General features: G+C 43.5%; 1 non-coding gene across 1 annotated transcript; it reads left to right on the forward strand.

Annotated features, from left to right (window-relative positions):
* Positions 1–9,043: 9,043 nt before the first annotated feature.
* Positions 9,044–9,118, forward strand: trnai-uau. The gene has a single exon. It is a non-coding gene; the product is annotated as a tRNA-Ile (tRNA).
* The last annotated feature ends 4,254 nt before the right edge of the window (positions 9,119–13,372 follow it).

The raw sequence follows: 13,372 nt of genomic DNA on the forward strand, positions 1-13,372 counted from the left end.
TACAGAAATACACTACGGAAAAGGAAGGAACAGCACGTCAGAAATCATCTCAATGTAATTGAAGAATCCATAAAATCTAACCACATCTGGGGAAATTGGAAAACTCTAAACAAACAACTACACGAAGAGTTATCTATCCAAAACAGAGATGTACATTTTAGCAGATGCTCTTATCCAGAGCGACTTACAGTTAGTGAGTGCATACATTATATATATTTTTTCATACTGGCCCCCCGTGGGAAACAAACCCACAACCCTGGCGTTGCAAACATCATGCTCTACCAACATCCCTGCCGGCCATTCTCTCCCCTACCCTGAACGACGCTGGGCCAATTGTGCGCCGCCCCATGGGTCTCCCGGTCACGGCCAGCTACAACAGAGCCTGGATTTGAACCAGGATCTCTAGTGGCACAGCTTACCTTACACCTTAGAGCGCCAAGTCTAGGTCCAAGAGGCTTCTAAACAGCTTCTACCGCTAAGTTATAAGACTCCAGAACATCTAATCAAATGGCTACCCAGACTATTTGCATTGCCCCCCCACCACTCTTTTACGCTGCTGCAACTCTCTGTTTATTATCTATGCATAGTCACTTCAATAAATCTACCTACATGTACATATTACCCCAATTACCTCGACTAACCGGTGCCCCCGCACATTGACTCGGTACCGGTACCCCCTGTATATACAGTTGAAGTCGGAAGTTTACATACACCTTAGCCAAATACATTTAAACTCAGTTTTTCACAATTCCTGACATTTAATCCTAGTAAAATGTCCCTGTCTTAGGTCAGTTAGGATCACCACCAATTATTTATTTCAGCTTTTATTTCTTTCATCACATTCCCAGTGGGTCAGAAGTTTACATACACTCGATTAGTATTTGGTAGCATTGCCTTTAAATTGTTTAACTTGGGTCAAACATTTTGGGTAGCCTTCCACAAGCTTCCCACAATAAATTGGGGGAATTTTGGCCCATTCCTCCTGACAGAGCTGGTGTAACTGAGTCAGGTTTGTAGGCCTCCTTGCTCACACACGCTTTTTCAGTTCTGCCCACAAATGTTCTATGGGATTGAGGTAAAGGCTTTGTGATGGCCACTCCAATACCTTGACTTTGTTGTCCTTAAGCCATTTTGCCACAACTTTGGAAGTATGCTTGGGGTCATTGTCCATTTGGAAGACCCATTTGCAACCAAGCTTTAACTTCCTGACTGATATCTTGAGATGTTGCTTCAATATATCCACATAATTTTCCTTCCTCATGAATGCATCTATTTTGTGAAGTGCACCAGTCCCTCCTGCAGCAAAGTACCCCCACAGCATGATGCTGCCACCCTCGTGCTTCACGGTTGGGATGGTGTTCTTCGGCTTGCAAGCGTTCCCCTTTTTCCTCCAAACATAACGATGGTCATTATGGCGAAATAGTTATATTTTTGTTTAATCAGACCAGAGGACATTTCTCCAAAAAGTACGATCTTTGTCCCCATGTGCAGTTGCAAACCGTAGTCTGGCTTTTTTATGGCAGTTTTGGAGCAGTGGCTTCTTCCTTGCTGAGCGGCCTTTCAGGTTATGTCGATATAGGACTCATTTTACTGTGGATATAGATACTTTTGTACCTGTTTCCTCCAGCATCTTCACAAGGTCCTTTGCTGTTGTTCTGGGATTGATTTGCACTTTTCGCACCAAAGTATGTTCATCTCTAGGAGACAGAACGCGTCTCCTTCCTGAGCGGTATGACGGCTGCGTGTTCCCATGGTGTTTATACTTGCGTACTATTGTTTCTACAGATGAACGTTGTACCTTCAGGCATTTGGAAATTGCTCCCAAGGATGAACCAGACTTATGGAGGTCTACAATTTTTTTTCTGAGGTCTTGGCTGATTTCTTTTGATTTTCCCATGATGTCAAGAAAAGAGGCACTGAGTTTGAAGGTAGACCTTAAAATACATCCACAGGTACACCTCCAATTGACTCAAATGATGTCAATTAGCCCATCAGAAGCTTCTAAAGCCATGTCATCATTTTCTGGAATTCTCCAAGCTGTTTAAAGGCACAGTCAACTTAGTGTATGTAAACTTCTGACCCACTGGAATTGTGATACAGTGAATTATAAGTGAAATAATCTGTCTGTAAACAATTGTTGGAAAAATTACTTGTGTCATGCACAAAGTCGATGTCCTAACCGACTTGCCAAAACTATAGTTTGTTAACAAGAAATTTGTGGAGTGGTTGAAAAACAAGTTTTAATGACTCCAACCTAAGTGTATGTAAACTTCCGACTTCAACTGTAGCCTCGTTATTGTAAACATGATTGTATTTTTGTGTGATTTTTTTTGGTATTCTTTCTTAAAACTGCATTGTTGGTTAAGGGCTTGTAAGTAAGCATTTCACTGTAAGGTCTACACCTGTTGTATTCGGCGCATGTGACAAATAAAATTTGATTTGATTTGATTTGATAAACCCTCCAACCCAAAAAGGCCTGTGGGGTTGATGGTATCCTAAATGAAATGATAAAATATACAGACCACAAATTCCAATTAGCTATACTTAAACTCTTTAACATCATCCTCAGCTCTGTCATATTCCCCAATATTTGGAACCAAGGACTGATCACCCCAATCCACAAAAGTGGAGACAAATTTGACCCCAATAACTACCGTGGGATATGCGTCAACAGCAACCTTGGGAAAATCCTCTGCATTATCATTAACAGCAGACTCGTATATTTCCTCAGCGAAAACAATGGACTGAGCAAATGTCAAATTCGCTTTTACCAAATTACCGTACGACAGACCACTTATTCACCCTGCACACCCTAATTGACAAACAAACAAACCAAAACAAAGGCAAAGTCTTCGCATGCTTTGTTGATTTCTAAAGCTTTCGACCCAATTTGGCATGAGGGCCTGCTATACAAATTGATGGAAAGTGGTGTTGGGGGAAAAACATACGACATTATAAATTCCATGTACACGAACAAAAAGTATGCGGTTAAAATTGGCAAAAAACACACACATTTCTTTCCACAGGGCTGGGGGGTGAGACAGGGATGCAGCTTAAGCCCCACCCTCTTCAACATATATATCAAAGACTTGGCGAGAGCAATAGAACAGTCTGCAGCACTCGGCCTCACCCTACTAGAATCTGAAGTCAAATGTTTACTGTTTGCTGATGATCTGGTGCTTCTGTCCGCAACCAAGGAGGGCCTACAGCAGCACCTAGATCTTCTGCACAGTTCTGTCAGACCTGGGCCCTGACAGTAAATCTCAGTAAGACAAAAAAAAAAAAAGGTTAAGTTGCCAGGACCACGAATACAAATTCCATCTAGACACCGTTGCCCTAGAGCACACAAAAAATGATACATACCTCGGCCTAAACATCAGTGCCACAGGTAACTTCCACAAAGCTGTGAACGATCTGAGAGACCAGGCAAGAAGAGCCTTCTATGCCATCAAAAGTAACATAAAATTCGACATACCAATTAGGATCTGGCTAAAAATACTTGAATCAGTTATCCCGTATACGGGACGGTTGAGCTAACGTGCGCTAATGTGATTGGCATGACTGTTGTAAGTAACAGCAAACTTTCCAGGATATAGACATCTTTTATATGGGCAGAAAGCTTAAATTCTTGTTCATCTAACTGCAATGTCCAATTTACAGTAGCTATTACAGTGAAAAAAATACCATGCTATTTTTTGAGGAGAGTGCACAACAACAAAAAATGTATCACGGCAACTGGTTTGATACATTCACCTCTGAAGGTAAATAATGTACTTACATTCAGTAATCTTGCTCTGATTTGTCACCCTAAGGGTCCCAGAGATTAAATGTAGCATAGTTTTGTTTGATAAAATCCATTTTTATGTTCAAATGTAGGAACTGGGTTCTACGGTTTGAACCCCTGCTGTCTCTGGCTCTACACCCACCCGCCCGGCCATCTAGATGTGGGAAAGTTAGTGTATAAGCTAATGATCCATCATGTATGACATTCCTGGGAGTGTGTAAACTTACAGTCGGGAGAACAAGTATTTGATACACTACCGATTTTGCAGGTTTTCCTACTTACAAAGCATGTAGAAGTCTGTAATTTTTATCATAGGTAGACTTCAACTGTAAGTCCAGAAAATCCAGAAAATCACATTGTATGATTTTTAAGTAATTAATTTGCATTTTATTGCATGACATAAGTATTTGATCACCTACCAACCAGTAAGAATGCCGGCTCTCACAGACCTGTTAGTTTTTCTTTAAGAAGCCCTCCTGTTCTCCACTCATTACCTGTATTAACTGCACCAGTTTGAACTCGTTACCTGTATAAAAGACACCTGTCCACACACTCAATCAAACAGACTCCAACCTCTCCACAATGGCCAAGACCAGAGAGCTGTGTAAGGACATCAGGGATACAATTGTAGACCTGCACAAGGCTGGGATGAGCTACAGGACAATAGGCAAGCAACTTGGTGAGAAGGCAACAACTGTTGGCACAATTATTAGAAAAGGGAAGAAGTTCAAGATGACGGTCAATCACCCTCGGTCTGCGGCTCCATGCAAGATCTCACCTTGTGGGGCATCAATGATCATGAGGAAGGTGAGGGATCAGCCCAGAACTACACAGCAGGACCTGGTCAATGACCTGAAGAGAGCTGGGACCACAGTCTCAAAGAAAACCATTAGTAACACACTACGCCGTCATGGATCAAAATCCTGCAGCACACGCAAGGTCCCCCTGCTCAAGCCAGCGCATGTCCAGGCCCGTCTGAAGTTTGCCAATGACCATCTGGATGAACCAGAGGAGGAATGGGAGAAGGTCATGTGGTCTGATGAGACAAAAATAGAGCTTTTTGGTCTAAACTCCACTCGCCTTGTTTGGAGGAAGAAGAAGGATGAGTACAACCCCAAGAACACCATCCCAACCATGAAGCATGGAGGTGGAAACATCATTATTTGGGGATGCTTTTCTGCAAAGGGGACAGGGCGACTGCACCGTATTGAGGGGAGGATGGATGGGGCCATGTATCGCGACATCTTGGCCAACAACCTCCTTCCCTCAGTAAGAGCATTGAAGATGGGTCGTGGCTGGGTCTTCCAGCATGACAACGACCCAAAACACACAGCCAGGGCAACTAAGGAGTGGCTCCGTAAGAGGCATCTCAAGGTCCTGGAGTGGCCTAGCCAGTCTCCAGACCTGAACCCAATAGAAAATCTTTGGAGGGAGCTGAAAGTCCGTATTCCCCAGCGACAGCCCCGAAACCTGAAGGATCTGGAGAAGGTCTGTATGGAGGAGTGGGCCAAAATCCCTGCTGCAGTGTGTGCAAACCTGGTCAAGACCTACAGGAAACGTATGATCTCTGTAATTGCAAACAAAGGTTTCTGTACCAAATATTAAGTTCTGCTTTTCTGATGTATCAAATACTTATGTCATGCAATAAAATGCAAATTAATTACTTAGAAATCATACAATGTGATTTTCTGGATTTTTGTTTTAGATTCCGTCTCTCACAGTTGAAGTGTACATATGATAAAAATTACAGACCTCTACATGCTTTGTAAGTAGGAAAACCTGCAAAATTGGCAGTGTATCAAATACTTGTTCTCCCCACTGTACATTTTGTATTACCATATCATTTTTGTATGTTCTCTATAGTTATGTACTTGAAAATGTATCAATTGACCAATTCGGCACATTTGGGCAGACTTGATACAAAATAGTCCAGTATTGCAATGCTTCACTGGATCAATCTGAAACTTTGCGCACACACTGCTGCCAAAATCTAAATTGCGCCTAAACTGCAATATTATATTGTGTCCTTTCTCTTGCATTTCAAAGATGATGGAACAAAAAACACACAAAAAACGGATGTTTTTTTGTTTGAATTATCTTTTACCAGATCTAATGTGTTATATTCTCCTACATTAATTTCCCATTTCCACAAACTTCAACGTGTTTCCTTTCAAATGGTATCAAGAATATGCATATCCTTGCTTCAGGTCCTGAGCTACAGGCAGCTAGATTTGGGTATGTCATTTTAGGCGAAAATTGAAAAAAAGGGTCTGATCCTTGAGAGGTTAAAGAACCCATTGCCCTTTATGGTTGTGAGGTCTGGGGTCCGCTCACCAACCAAGAATTCACAAAATGGGACAAACACCAAATTGAGACTCTGCATGCAGAATTCTGCAAAAATATCCACTGTGTACAACGTAAAACACCAAATAATGCATGCAGAGCAGAATTAGGCCGATACCCGATAATGATCAAAATCCAGAAAAGAGCCGTTAAATTCTACAACCACCTAAAAGGAAGCGATTCCCAAACCTTCCATAACAACGCCATCACCTACAGAGAGATGATCCTGGAGAAGAGCCCCTAAGCAAGCTGGTCCTGGGGCTCTGCTCATAAACACAAACAGACCCCACAGAGCCCCAGGACAGAAACACAATTAGACCCAACCAAATCATCAAATCAAGATAATTACTTGACACATGGGAAAGAATTTTTTTAAAAAAACGGATCAAACTAGAATGCTATTTGCCCCTAAACAGAGAGTACACAGTGGCAGAATACCTGACCAGTGTGACTGACCCAAAATGAAGGAAAGCTTTGACTATGTACAGATTCAGTGAGCATAGCCTTGAGAGAGAGAGAGAGAGAGAGAGAGAGAGAGAGAGAGAGAGAGAGAGAGAGAGAGAGAGAGAGAGAGAGAGAGAGAGAGAGAGAGAGAGAGAGAGAGAGAGAGAGAGAGAGAGAGAGAGAGAGAGAGAGAGAGACGTTGTGTTTTTATTATTTCCTTCTTTCTTCCCCATCAGGGCACTTAGGGTTTCCTGCCAAACTCACAGAGGCCTGAGTGGGAAAAGGGGGCAGTGGGTGGAGGGAGAGGAGGACGTGGTGTGTATGTGTGTGTGCGTGCTTGTGTGTGTGTGGCGACAGAGAGGCCGGAATGCCGGATGCTCCCGGAAGGTGACCCACTTACACACACCCACACACACACACACCCCTGCTGCCCCCTCCTACTCTGTTTGACTGTTTTGGTCCCATTACTCACACTGTGTGTTACAATATGTGGGAGTGAGAGAGGACAGAGGGATGGAGGGGTGGGGGGATGGAGAGAGAGAGGACAGAGGGATGGAGGGGTGGGGGGATGGAGAGAGAGAGGACATAGGGATGGAGGGGTGGGGGGGGATGGAGAGAGAGAGGACATAGGGATGGAGAGCAAGTGAGATGGAGGGATAGAGGGATAGAAAATTGATGACATTGGGGGGATTGAAGAGGGTGGGGGGGTTGGAGGCACAGGTAGGGTCTGGGTTAAAATAAAAGGACTCTGGTTTCATGGAGGCACAGGTAGGGTCTGGGTTAAAATAAAAGGACACTGGTTTCATGGAGGCACAGGTAGGGTCTGGGTTAAAATTAAAGGACTCTGGTTTCATGGAGGCACAGGTAGGGTCTGGGTTAAAATAAAATGACTCTGGTTTCATTGTGAGCTTTAGGTGCAGCCAGTTAGATACTACTATGGGCAAATAAACTAATCCTACATCCTGCTCTTTGGGGTTTTAGGCTGGGTATCTGTAAAGCACTTTGTGACAACTGCTGATGTAAAAAGGGCTTCATAAAATAAATGTGATTGATTGGTTGATTGATTGATTTGATTGTCTGGGTGTTTGATTGATCTGTCTGAATTATGTAACTTACAGTATAACTACTGATCTAACGTCAGTTTTGCATGTTAGCCCCTAATTGTGACGGTTGGGACCCTGGGTATATAAACTGATCCTGGGCCTTTGATTGATGGATCTTAATTATTTAACTCGATCAGACCAGGGCTGCATCCAAAACGGCACCACATTCCCTTTGTAGGGCACTACCTTCGACCATAGCCCATAGGGCTCTGAACAGAAATCAAGGGCCCACAGGGCTCTTGGTTAAAGGTAGTGTGCTATACAGAGAATAGGGTGGTATTTGGGACCTAGCCAACGTTTGTATGTAATTACAGTATCTATCTCCTTTTACTCCTGTTCAGCCATCTTGGATTAAACTGAATTAAAGTCAGGTGTAATGGTAATTAATTATAGCAAAGATGAGATTCTCCTCAGAGGAAGAGATGGGTTAGGTTAGGTTGGGTTGGTGGGACAGAGATGGGTTTCTTCAAGGCTTCGTCAGGTTTCCCAACATGACGGTTTGTCAATTAGATTGTGAGGTTGATCAGTTTTCAACCTCAGACCCTCCCTGTGCCTCAATGAAACCAGTGTCCCTTTGTGTCCAATTCCTGTTATCTGTCAATCCAGTGGCAACATCCAAAAATCTGACAGGCATACTAACCGGACCACAAAAAATCAGGAGGTGGGCCGACAAATGGCCAATGGGCCGTAGGTTTGACACCCCTGTGTTACACAATTACAGCTGCACACTCACTAGACTCTACCCACACACTCACACATACTACACTGACTTTCCAACACACACACACACATACTACAGTGACACTCCAACACATACACACACACACACATAGACATAGTTTCACACTTGAACAGGTACTGCCACCTAGTGGATAACATAGGTTACAACAGCAAGGCAGGGTAAAGTGACGAGGCATCAGGATAGATCATAATACGAGTAAAATAAAGAACAGAGTAGCAGCAGCAAATGATGAGTGTACAAGTGTGTGTGTAATGTGTATGTATGTGTGTTTGTGTTGTGTGTGTATGGCTTGGGGGTAGAAGCTGTCTCGGAGCCAGTTGGTCCAAGAGTCAATGATCCGGTACCGTTTGCCGGATGGTAGCAAAGTGAACAATCTATGGCTTGGGTGACAGGAGTCTTTGGCAATTTTTCGGCCCTTTCTCTGACATTGCCTGATATAGAGGTCCTGGATGGCATCGAGCTCTTATCGTCCAAGAAACGAAAATGAGTAGAGATCACTAGAAAGGCATCCCCACACTGGAAATCGATCAGTGTCTCGCTGCTAGCATGGGCAGATTGGTCTTAGGCAAAGAATAGCCGTGGTAATGATCCGGATGGGGCTGCTGAAGACAAACGCACCAGAGATAGTCCCTTGTAGCTCAGTTGGTAGAGCATGGCGTTTATAACGCCAGGGTTGTGGGTTCGATTCCCACGGGGGGCCAGTATGAAAGTGTATGCACTCACGAACTGTAAGTCGCTCTGAATAAGAGCGTCTGCTAAATGACGTAGGTGGGGGTAAGGTGACTATGCATAGATAGTAAACAGCAAGCAGCAGCGTAAAAAAAGGGGGGGCGGGGGAGTGGGTCAATGCAAATAGTCCGTGTGAGTAAAAGTATTTGGTTTTAAATATACTTAAGTATCAAAAGTAAATGTAATTGCTAAACTATAATTAAGTATCAAAAGTAAAAGTATAAATCATTTGAAATGTCTTATAATAAGCAAACCAGACGGTGTCATGTAAAAATCTTCCCAGCTTGAAATCGTTTTGATTGTGACGTCATGCTGTACAATTTCTCCCAGCATGAAAATGTTCCAAATTCAATAAATGCACGCGCATCTCTTAATGTGGATGGCTGAGTTTGTGCGGATGGTTCTCTTGACCTCGAAAAACTATTCTGTGGGCACGCGCATTTGCTTCACACATCTGCTAATCAATTGTGACCAAGAGTATTGACTCTGACCAATCAGAAGCTTGTTGAGGCGTGAGGTCACCATATAAATACCCAGACTCGCACGTCAAAGTGCTGAGTGTTGATGTGAGGAGATTTTATTTTGCTTGCTATTGCAAAGACTTGGGCGCTACGGGAGGGTGTGAAGAGAAACATCCGCACGGGCTCAGCCATCCACATAAAGAGACGCACGTGCAATTATTGAACTGGGACATTTTTCACGTGAGAAATTTTACAACATGACGTCACAATCACAAAACATTCAGGAAGATTGGGGACTATTTCATGCCGTGAAGATTTTTACATGACACCCGGGCGTAGGCTGATTGTTGGTGGTGCTCGTGCTTCCTCTAAATCAGAAGATTGAGAAGGGGCGGCAGGTAGTTTAGTGGTTAAGAGCGTTGTGCCAGTAACCGAAAGGTCGCAGGTTCTAATCCCCGAGCCGACTAGGTGAAAAATCTGTCGATGTGCCCTTGAGCAAGGCACTTAACCCTAATTGCTCCTGTAAGTCGCTCTGAATAAGAGCGTCTGCTAAGTGACTAAAATGTAATGTAAACGTAAGATGTTTTGTAGCATGCAAAGGTGACACGCCTGCATATTACATTCTCCCCCAGTTGCTTTGAATGTTCTAAATCTTAGTGTAAGAACACTTTTAAAGCTTCAAAGGATAAGATGATCCAACTTTCAAAACGAGTCCTTTTTGGCTAGCCACAGCAGTCAACTAGCTAGCTAGGTAGCTGTTTAGTTTGCTAGCACATTCACACATTCAAACAACAAACAAACTCGTTAGCTACCTGGGGCCTGTTGCACAAAAGTAGAATTAAGACATCCGGGATAAATGACTCAGCTGAGCTCAATGAAGCCAAAACATGTGCGTCCAGGCTTAATTGGTTGCACAAAGACCAAGCCAGGATGAGCAGACACGGATTCATTAAGCCAGGTGAAACCAATCCTGGATAGGTGCGCGCTCACGGCTCACTCAAATAGACCCCGCCACAGATCACAGATTAACTGATTTACCATGGCAACTAGAGCCGCGTACTTTTCCCCGTCGGAAGCACAAACCCTCATGGAGGCATACGAGGAGGTAAAATATATAATTAAGAAGAAAGGCAACACCGCCACAGTGATAAAGCAAAGAGAAAAAGCGTGGCAAAGTATTGCAGACCGCCTGAATGCGTAAGTAGTGCACAATTACACACTCACCGCTCCGCTGAAACATCACAATTACAATTCAAATATTTAATTCACATCTCCAAAAATGCAGTTGTACTGTAATTATGAAACGGTTAAATTTTTAATTGAAATGCACTGCAGATATGAGTGAAATTGTGTAAAGTAACTCCATCACACTGTATAAAGCTATGATAAATTTTTTGATATTTTTACTGAAAACAAGACAAAAATACCAAGTAATTTTTTGCAGTGTGACTCCATTAAATGTGTGTGTGTGTGTGTGTGTGTGTGTGTGTGTGTGTGTGTAGATTAAACATGAACGGGCCAAAACGGACATGGCAGCAGGTCAAAATCAAATACAAGAACATTCTGCAGAATGGTATGGTCCCTGACTAATATTTAACAAAGCACAAGCATATATTGTACCCAGAAGGTGCCTGCTCACACATTGTCTGTACTGTTTTAGCAGTGAAAAAGAATACCCACAGACAAGGCACGGGTGGTGGGTCACCAAAGGCTGACCTTACCCCAGCAGAGGACATGGCCTTGGAGCTAAATAAAGGCAGGCCCGTCTTAGAGGGGATCCCTGGGGGGAAAGAGACGAGCATAGGTTCCTCCCAAGATGCCACCCGCTTCATTCAAGGTATGTCCTTCCATCTCTACATGGGATACAACCACATTCATATTGAATCAATTTGGACTGTCTGACTTTGGTTTACCTATTGCCTTGCAGTGTCTGGCAGCACTGTGTTCCTGTTAGAGCCACCAGCACAAGCACCAGACGATGCTGATCCAGTGAGTACTCCATCAAAGGCATACTGTAGGCCTGGCATGTCTTGTCTACTAGCTTCAATATGAATCCGATTAAATGTGATAGGGTGAATCAAAAATCAAATCAAATCAAATTTTATTGGTCACATGCGCCGAATACAACAAGTGCAGACATTACAGTGAAATGCTTACTTACAGCCCTTAACCAACAGTGCGTTTATTTTAAACAAAAAAGTAAGAATAAAACAACAACAAAAAAAAAAGTGTTGAGAAAAACAAAGAGCAGAAGTAAAATAAAGTGACAGTAGGGAGGCTATATATACAGGGGGGTAACGGTGCAGAGTCAATGTGCGGGGGCACCGGCTAGTTGAGGTAGTTGAGGTAATATGTACATGTGGGTAGAGTTAAAGTGACTATGCATAAATACTTAACAGAGTAGCAGCAGCGTAAAAGGATGGGGTGGGGGGCAGTGCAAATAGTCCGGGTAGCCATGATTAGCTGTTCAGGAGTCTTATGGCTTGTGGGTAGAAGCTGTTGAGAAGTCTTTTGGACCTAGACTTGGCACTCCGGTACCGCTTGCCGTGCGGTAGCAGAGAGAACAGTCTATGACTAGGGTGGCCCCAGTGCAGCAGCAACAGCACATGATGGAGACGATGATGAGGAGGAGACCATCTCTCTGGATTCCAGAAGGCATGAGGTATCATGTTAAGACTGTGAAAGTACTATTTACTCTACAATGGTGAGAAGTCCTCATCAAAATCAAAAAATCTAATTTCTTTTACAGGACCCAGATGCTATACAGTGGGAAAACCAGCCTGGCAACATAGTGCGTATTAATAAAAGGACACCACATCCTGCCAAATTCCAGCTGCGCTAATTGTATTGTGTTCACAGAGCTCACAAGCTATCAGAAAGTTGTATGGCAAGCACCTCCGGCGCCAAATAGAACTGGCAGACATAGACATTCAGTACAAGAAGAAAAAGATGGAAAATCTTGCACTGGAGTCCGAAATAAAAAAGAGGACAATTAGGAAACTGGACCTTGAAATAAAAAAAACTTGAGAGGGAGGTGAGATATGCCTTCAATGTACACTGTATGCTAACTGTAACACAAATGTATTAATCATTATTTTTCTTTCCTCCCCCAGCTCCAAGAAGATGACACAGCTCAAAATAAAAATTAGGTATATTCTCGTAAAGTCAAGTGAGCCATGACATATGAGCTCTTATTGTGAGCACACAGGACGGTGGCATCTTTCTAAGTTTTTTTTTTTTTTTTCCCAGCAATCAGTACAACCAAGTCATCGTTATAAGGCATCGCCCTCTTTTGCCCACCCCCAGCACCAGGTGTGGCCACTAGCCTATATGAAGGCCCAAAATTGTGTGTTCCTTTCTGCTCTGACAATGGCATGCCCATTCGTGCGAGATGTGGTGGATGAAGAAGCACTTGTGCTGAGGAGAGCCTTCAGGCGAGAAAGGGTCTTCAGGGACCGGTTGGACCCACTGGCCTTCCCTGATGACCATCTATATGAAAGATACAGGTTTTCTGCAGATGGCATCAGGTATCTATGCAGACTACTGGGTCCCAGGATTAAGCACCGCACTGCACGGAGCCATGCACTGAGTGTGGAGCAAATGGTTTGTGTGGCCTTGCGCTTTTTTGCTAGTGGAGCCTTCCTGTACTCAGTGGGGGATGCAGAACAGCTGAACAAGGCCACAATTTGCCGCACAATAAGGAGTGTGTGTCTGGCTATCAAAGCATTAGCAGATGTCTTCATCTCCTTCCCTGGCCACAGAAGAC

The sequence above is a fragment of the Coregonus clupeaformis genome, chromosome 20 (genome assembly GCF_020615455.1).
Source record: "Coregonus clupeaformis isolate EN_2021a chromosome 20, ASM2061545v1, whole genome shotgun sequence".
In the NCBI taxonomy this organism is placed as follows: Eukaryota; Metazoa; Chordata; class Actinopteri; order Salmoniformes; family Salmonidae; genus Coregonus; species Coregonus clupeaformis.